We start from the raw sequence: 8550 nt of genomic DNA, 5'->3' as shown, positions 1-8550 counted from the left end.
TCTCTCTCTTGGTAAACTGTATGCATGTATGTGTGTGAATGTTAGAGTAGTTTAAGTGTTTAGTCTAGTTAATAAAGTCTTGTTCATGTCACACGTAAGGTTGTCTGTGTTTTGCGCTCATATACGGGAGTCCCTATTCATGTAGGTCCTGACTACAGGCTTTTAGTAGAATAAGATTGTTATTTCCCATAACCTGGAAATTAACATTTCTTAGAATTAATAAACAATTAACACTGTGTGTTCATTGAACAACAGGTTAATTGATTGTAATATTAATTTTATTACATTAAGTTAATTTTATTAACTGATTAAAATATTAATAATTAATTATAACTAGTTATGATTAATTATTCATATTTATTTTGAGCTAATTTGCTAAAATTTTACCTTTATTCTACACCGCTGTTTCCCTTCTCCTAAAAACTCTCTGTTGAGTTCCTGGTTCTATGAAGCCCATCCCTCAGAAATACACAATGGACTGAGATTGGTTAGCTAGCCCTGTGTATTGTGATTTGCTGTCTGGAATACGTTGTCACGAGTCACGTTGTCCGGAAACGCCACGCCCCTTACCATAATGGGCAAACATCGCATGTGCTTTGGTCAAAGTCCAGTCTTTGCTTCGGTGGAAATGTAAATAATGGCTACAATATTGCCATATCAATTTGAGCCCGAATCAGACCCAGATAGCAGTAATGATGAAGAGGGTCAAGCAGAACCTCCGCAAGCATGGCTTTTAATGGACGTTTATGAATGTTAAGTATTTTTGTTTGTATTTGTGTCAAAGTGTGTAGATATGCTGTCACTTGTAAATGTTACTACTGCCCTATAGTGTTCTGATTAAAGCTTTACTGTAGCTGAATACATGACTGAGTAGTAGTTACTGAGTAGTTAATTTATGAACGAGCATGTGGGTACACACCACATAAAAGCCGTAATGAAACAATGCTGTACACTGATAACAGAAACGCCAACAAACACCAACAGAAGTTCGCTGGTGTGCTTACATAGAAGTTTATTGGTGTTTGTAGGCGTTTGTTGGAGAAGAAATTAAATAGAATTTAGCTAACTGGCTAGCGAAGCCAAACCACCTTGGTCTTTGTTTACGTCCCAGCAAAGTGGGAACTGCTCCCATCTTTCAGTAATAGCCTTTGTGCAAATCCAGCATTAAACTCGTGTAGATTCTGGAAGCTGTCTTTCGAAAAATGTGCAGCACAGACAGCTAAATTAGCATTACAATTGTCAGGAACAGAATTAAAGATAAATTTTAAACATTGTTCCCGAAGTCCAGTGTCCCTAGGAAGAAGACTTGTATGCATGCGACATGGCCTCGCCCACTTTGTTGAGTGTTCCCGGGGGCAGTGTTTATGTTAATTGCAGGGTTTATGATGTCACCAACCCGGGAAGAAGCTCATTGTAGTCCAAACCGGTCGTTTTTGTAGGCATTAAACTACCATAACTTTTAAAAGACAATATCTCCATTTGCATTGAACTTTCAGTGCTGTAACTTTGCAGATACTGTTTATGCTCAAGCAGCAACATTACACACTAACTAAAGTTAAAAAAGTGAGATCGCAATGAACCACCCCTTTAAAACTTGTCTCTAGAAAAGTTCCACTGACCTTTTGTATCATGTTTTTAACAGCAAAAATGAGTTTAACAGCAAAAACGAACAACAAATTCTTGATCTTTATCACACACAAAGTCAAATAAAAGTAAGTCCTACTCATACTCTGGAAAAATACTCATACTCAATGTACAAACATCTTGCATTTATTTGTTTAAAAATACAATAAAAATAGTTATATTGTAAAATATTATTACAACAAAATAACTGCTTTCTATTTTAATATTTTTCAAAATGTAATTTGTTCCTGTGATGGCAAAGCTGCATTTTCAGTCTTCACTGTTACATGATTCTTCAGAAATCATTGTAATATGCTAATTTGGTGCTCAAGAAATTTTTTTTTTTTTTTTTTTTTTTTATTATTATTAATGGATTGTTGATTATTTTCAGGATTCTTTAATGAACAATGTTAAAAAGAATAGCATTTCATTAAAATAGAAATCTTTTGCAAAACTATAAATGTTTTAATGTCACTTTCCTTACCACTCACCCCAAATTGTTGAGTGGTATGCATACTTAATGTATGAAGGCCCACAGTCTATTATAGCCACGCTTTGTCTCTTCTGCCGTTGAGTTCACAGTGTCAAATGTTCTTCAAGGTTAAGTGAGATTAGTTGCAATGAACAAATAGTCTAAAAATATAGTGTGAACCACTTTAGATGATGCCAACTTTAGTCACTACCCTCTCAACTTTCTACCAAAGACTTTTAGTATCCAATCACAATTTAGTTACTATAGCACTAGCATTAGTCAATCAATTAATAACAAGTATTTTATTTCCAAGTGTTTATTTCCACACTGCATTAAGTGTTCACATCTCAATGGGAATGTGTAACATTCAAACATGGACAAACCATACCTGTAAAGAAAAGCAGAGGATGCAGTTTAAGTCAAGTCACCTTTATTTATATAGCTCTTTATACAATACAGATTCTTTCAAAGCAGATTTACAGTGATGAATAGGGAAAAAAAAATATGCAAACAGAATTCAATTATGCTGTAAAGGAGTTCTAAAAGACAGTGTTATTGTGTCAATAGTATTTAAAACACAATGACAGCAAAAAAAAAAAAAAAAAAACATTACTGTGGAGGATATTTGCAAGAATGTGGATTAATTTCAGCAAATGGAGTCTACATCAGTACAGATTTTTTGTCATTGTTTTGTTTTTAGCATAAACCTCACTGTTTAAGCAGACAACCATGTCTGGACTTCCAGTGTTGCTGTTGTGTGAACGACCCATGTAGGTGACAACAGGAAAGCTCTCTTGTCCTGCATGCTTTATGTTCCCAATGACGTGTGCACTTTCTAATGTTCATCTCTTCAAGGTTGAGTCAGATTAGATACGGGGTACAACAGGACTAAAAATACAGCGTTAACTGTGCAGTACTGAAACAATGGCCAGCTTAACCTCTTTATTTATTGCTGTCACCACAGAAGATGGCCCGTCACCTAACCTGCTAGCTTAGCTGGTCTTATCATATTCACCATGAAATATCGTATTTAAGGCAGAAAGTAAGAATGGATAATGATGAATCATATCATCATATTGTAACTGACTGAACAAAACAAATAATCATTTGTAAATAAAAAATAAAGATGTTTTACAGTTTAAATATTAGTTACATTACATATTATTCTATTGTGTTTGCATTTCCATGCATTTTAATGCTATTAAAAATTTAGAACCTAACAATTAAGTTTTTTCGTTCTCTTCCTTAAAAAGACAGTGCATAATGTATATGTGTGTGTGTGTGTGTGTGTGTGTGTGTACTTGTCTACCTATCTAACAGGGGACATTGGTGTCGTAACACCACCGAGCAAAGAGGGGACATTTTTCAGGTCCCCACTTGGTCATGCTTTAAATCATGTTAAAATCAAGTAAAAAACGCTCTGGTGAATTTTTTTCATTTTTGACCAAGTGGGGTCCTACAGGTGTGTGAGTGTTTGAGCCCATACTCAGCAGCACCCCTGTAGGCTGGAGCAAGAACTGCAATGGCCCATAAACACACGTCGTTCACACTCCTCTATTGTTTGAATGGCTTGCCGTCCTAGAGAGGGTCTGAGACTGCGAGCCGTTTAACAGGCTGCTTAAGGAACTGATTCTTGAAATACGGAACAAAACATTGTTTAGAAGGTAGTTGTTATTATTTAATACATTACTTTTTTATTTGCTGTGTACTGTTTTATTGACATTATACACTTTATTATTGACTATATTATATACTACAAAAAAATCCTTATATCTCTTTGTGGCGAGGGGGAAGTGGTTCAGCGAGGTCTGCAACTGGAGAGAATAGCGGGAGACGCTTGGTAAGTGAGTGGGTTGGATGCAAATCACAAACACCTGTTTCTCGTTCTAGTGATTGGCGCGGAGACAGGATAAGACGCCGTGAGAAGCAGGAGTGTGTGAGAGAGAGGGGAACTGCTGACTGAGACACAGCAAGTTACTTGGAGTGAAGCCCTTTGTGGATTATATGTGTTGCTGTTATTATTGTCTTTCTGTTGAACATTGGTTTCAATAAAAGCTCAGTCAGCAGTTGTTTGCCGTCCCAGACCTCTTCCTTCCCATACACGAACGTGAACTGTGTTACATTGGTGCTGAAACCCGGGAGGAAGGAGGGACATGCTGTCGGAGAGCCCTCGCTGCTGAGGGGGATCGCGGTGCTGCGGAGTTCGGGCAGCGCGGGAGTGTGAAGACCGCGAGAGGCTGCCCGAGGCGGTGGTGCTGGAGCCTAGTGACAGGTGGGATGAGAGCTCGAGGCCGTGCCCCTGGGACGAGGTGGGGTGGCTGCCTTCCAAGAGGGAGCGGAGGAGTCGCCGCCGTTCACTGTGGGCCGGAGCCTGCTGCCATCCGCCATAAAGGGGAGGAGCAGGGAACGGGGGACTCGCTGCCGGCTGCCCTCAGTCGGAGGAGCCATCGCCGGCCGTCAGGAGGCGGTCGAGGATCGGGCCGTCCACCGAGCGTCCAGTGCCACCGCATGGCACCGCGAGGAAGAGCCTCCCGGCTGGCTGAGGACCGAGCAGCAGTGTGTCTGGGAACCGGACCCAGAATTTTTTTTTTTTTTTTTTCCTCTCTCCCCTCTCTCATCCTGTCGCTCCCCTTGCTTCCATCTCCTTTCTCTCGTCTTGTCTGTCCTTACCCCCAGGTGCTGCGGCCGCCGAGACAGGCCCCGGGGGGGAGTAGAGCGCAGTCTCGGGAGTACCCCCCGGCCTGCGAGGGGCGATGGGGGTATGTGGCGACCAGGGCGGGCGAGAGCCGTGAGGGAACGGCGCGAGGCCGGTGACGCAAGTGATAATGAGCATCACCTGGGAGGCGCACCGGCCTTGAGTCTCTCACGGAGGAGCACCGGGAGCATAAAAGGAGGAGCGACGATCGTGAAGGACGAGAGAGGACCAGGCCTGGACTTTATTTTACATTTTATTATGTTTGTGTGGCCGGCAGACGTCCGTAAGGGTCTGCCGGCATTACTTTCGTTTTGTTCTTTGTTTATTTTGAATTAAAGTTACGTTGAATGTTCGCCAGTTCCCGCCTCCTTCTTCCCGTTTACGAACTGTTACACTCTTATACACTACCGTTCAAAAGTTTGGGATGTAGTAACTGTGGACAAACCAGACAAATGAATCATTCAGATGATTCTTTCAAAACATATTTCTAATTCAGAATCGAGGTTTCGGCTCCGGCTTGTCTACAGAGAGAACCAAGGCTGATTATTTTTACGACACCCTATGCTTCCTGATAGCACGAGAAGTGACATACCAAAGGGTCACCCAAGAAGATAGATCCTTTGATCACCAGAGCAAAGAAACAGAGAGACAATGCAGACCCCTTTTGTTTCCTTACTTCACAGGAAAGCCAAAGAGACTGTTCTACAAATAAAACTGCTTCAAAATTGTTCCAACAATTTTAATGGACTTATCAAACATCTTTTAACTACATACATTTTGCATTATGTGTCCACAAGTACTACCTGTAAACAGTTAGGCTTTAGAACACTCACAATTCATGTAAATATGTTAACTCTTGACTGAATGACTGAAAGTATGCCTTATTTGGACTTGATTTATTTCTTTTCATCTTTCGTAAATCATGGCTTGAATGAAATCTGTTTAAAATGTATCATATTCCAGTTAATAGAAATTATGTTAAAATGGCACTCTGCTAAAGCAGAGACAGACCGGGATGTAACACTTATGTTTTATTGGGGGCAGAGGAAGGCCCTCTCAAAACAGGACAATGTCTGATTGGCCAAGACTCCTCAGAGGTGTGACAAACAACTAAGTTTAAATGATCATATTGCAAGATAGTGAACTAGGAGTTGGTTCTGTTCTGGAAAAGAAGCCAAGACAAGTACCAAGAACAATGGAGTAACAAGAAGAACAGACAAGCCGCTCATTCAAGCCATCCAACCTTCACTCACTTTTCTTTTCTTTACTTAATTTTCCTTTACCGCTGAAAGACTTGTGTCCTAAGTTTCACCGCAAAGTTCAACCAACGACTTTTGCCGCTTCAACTCCAGCGACAAGGAGACTTCCTTTCATTGTTCCACACGGACCTGACCTGGACCAATCATCGACTTGGGAAACCCTTCTCTGCACGACGAGGGAAATTCACCTTTAAGTCAACGCAAGCAAGTACCTCCAGATGAAAACTGAACTTTGGGTCTTTGAAATGCATTAATAGGAATTCTGTTAATCATATCTCGCTCTCTCTCTCTCTCTCTCTCTCGCTCTCGCTTTGCATGTTGGGAGTTTGGGTTATGGGAGCAACAAACGGGTGAGAGGAGTGTTGGGTTTCTCTACTACTCTGTTAAGTTTTTTTCCCCCATTTTTCATTTCTTTTATGTTTTATTTTGTTTAGTTTATATATTAATCTAATTTTGAGTATTATACGTTTCGTTTTCGAGGAGTTTTTAGATTTCGTGGCGGAGGCCTGAGATGGAGGCTCACCCAAGTGGGGGTGTTGCCTCACTCTCGCTCCGTCATGGAGTCAGGTGTGTACCTGACGCCGATTCAAATGTAGAAGATGTGCTTGTCACGGTTGGTGAGCAAATTGGATACGAAAATATTATTTCAGCATCAAGGATGAACAAAGCGGTGGTGATTTTCCTTAAAGATGAAAGTATGGTGAGTAAACTAATTGAAATTGGCATTTGGATAAATGGAGCGTTTACTGTTGTTTCACCACTTGTGTCGCAATCTGTAAAAGTTACGACCTCTAACGTGCCCCCTTTCATACTGAACAGTGACATTGAAAAAAAATTGTTGAGGTTTGGAAAAATGGCCAGCGAAATGGAAATGATTCCGTTGAGGTGTAGGAATGAAGCATTGAAACACGTGTTGTCTTTTAGGCGTCATGTGTTTATGTTTCTTGATCAACCATCGCTTGATATTTCTTTCCGAATTAAACATGAGGGTAAATCATATATGATTTACGCGAGCACCGGAAATTTGAAATGTTTCGAATGTGGTGACGTTGGGCATAAAAAGATTGCTTGCCCACATAGTAAAACGCAACTGGAAAACAATGATGAAGTCATTCCTAGTGTACAGAATGGAGGAAAAAATGTAGAGATTAGTGAAGAACCAAACAAAACAACAATGGATGAGGAAAACAAAGATGAAAATGTAGGTGAGTTAAATGTAATCAGAAGAAAAGAAAGTGGAAGTGTAGTTGGTAGTGGCTCTGAAAGGAGAGAAAATGTGTGTGTAGGTGCTGGTGATGGTGATAATGGTGATGAAGAGGGTCTTCGTGCTAAGTTATCAAAGGTTGTGACAAAGGATGTACAAGTTACTGGGCAGATTTTTTGTCCCAGTTAACTGATACTACTGATGAGCAAGATGACAATGAGGATGATGATAATTTTTCAGAAGCATCGGAAATTCTTTCTCAAATTGGTGAAGATCAGTTATATACAGTGAACGAGGTTAATGACTTCTTGGATGCGACATTTGGAAAAACTATTGAGATTAACGAATTTTTCCCTGATGCAAAACATTTTTGAATTAAGAATTTTGAATTAAGTAGAAGAAAAAGATTTAGATTGAAAAAAATTGTAACAAAATTGAGAAGAAAAATGGCCCTTGAAAAAGGTTTAATAACTCCTTAATGAGGAAGTCACTTGGGGTGTTTACTCTGTTGTTTTCTTTGCTAACCCTTCTTTTTTTCTTTCTTGATCTTTCCTTTCTTTTAATGGGGAGTATTAAGATGGGAACAATTAATATTAATGAAGGAAGGGATGGTAAAAGAAGAGCAGTGTTGAGAGAATATATTGAAAATAAAGATATGGATATAATTTTTTTACAAGAAACACATAGTGACTTAGCTAATTAATTAGAATGGAAAAAGTGGTGGGGAGGGCAAATTTTTTTAAGCCATGGCTCTAATACAAAAGGAGGTGTTGCCATTTTATTCTCAAAGAAAATTACAATGACTTTTGTATGTAGTGATGAAATAGAGAAAGGTCGAATTTTTGCAGTTCAGGTTAATCTGTTGGGTTTTCCATTTGTGTTTGTTAATGTATATGCACCTAATAGTGGTGCAGAAAGGATAAAGGTTTTTAAAAATTGTCAAAATATGTTGGGGAAATATGAAAAAAATAATTGTCTTGTGTTGGGTGGTGACTGGAATTGCACATTAGATTTTACAATACAGTAGAAAAACAATATACTTGGTGTAAATCTTCTAGTGATTATATCAGCTTTGCTAGATTAGATCGTTTTTATATTAATAAAGACTAGTGTAATAGAATTTTAAAGGCCTGTATTTACCCCACTGGTTTTTCAGATCATCATTTATGTATGATTGCTTTTAATTTACAAAAGACAAGATGTCATAGTTATTATTGGCATTTTAATGTAAAATTGCTGCAAGATGTTTCTTTTTGTGAAAAATTTTATTTATTTTGGGCAAAATGGAGAGAGCGAA

Source organism: Megalobrama amblycephala, linkage group LG14, assembly GCF_018812025.1.
Source record: "Megalobrama amblycephala isolate DHTTF-2021 linkage group LG14, ASM1881202v1, whole genome shotgun sequence".
In the NCBI taxonomy this organism is placed as follows: domain Eukaryota; kingdom Metazoa; phylum Chordata; class Actinopteri; order Cypriniformes; family Xenocyprididae; genus Megalobrama; species Megalobrama amblycephala.
The sequence above is the reverse complement of the archived record's forward strand: the minus strand, read 5'-3'. Positions refer to the sequence as shown.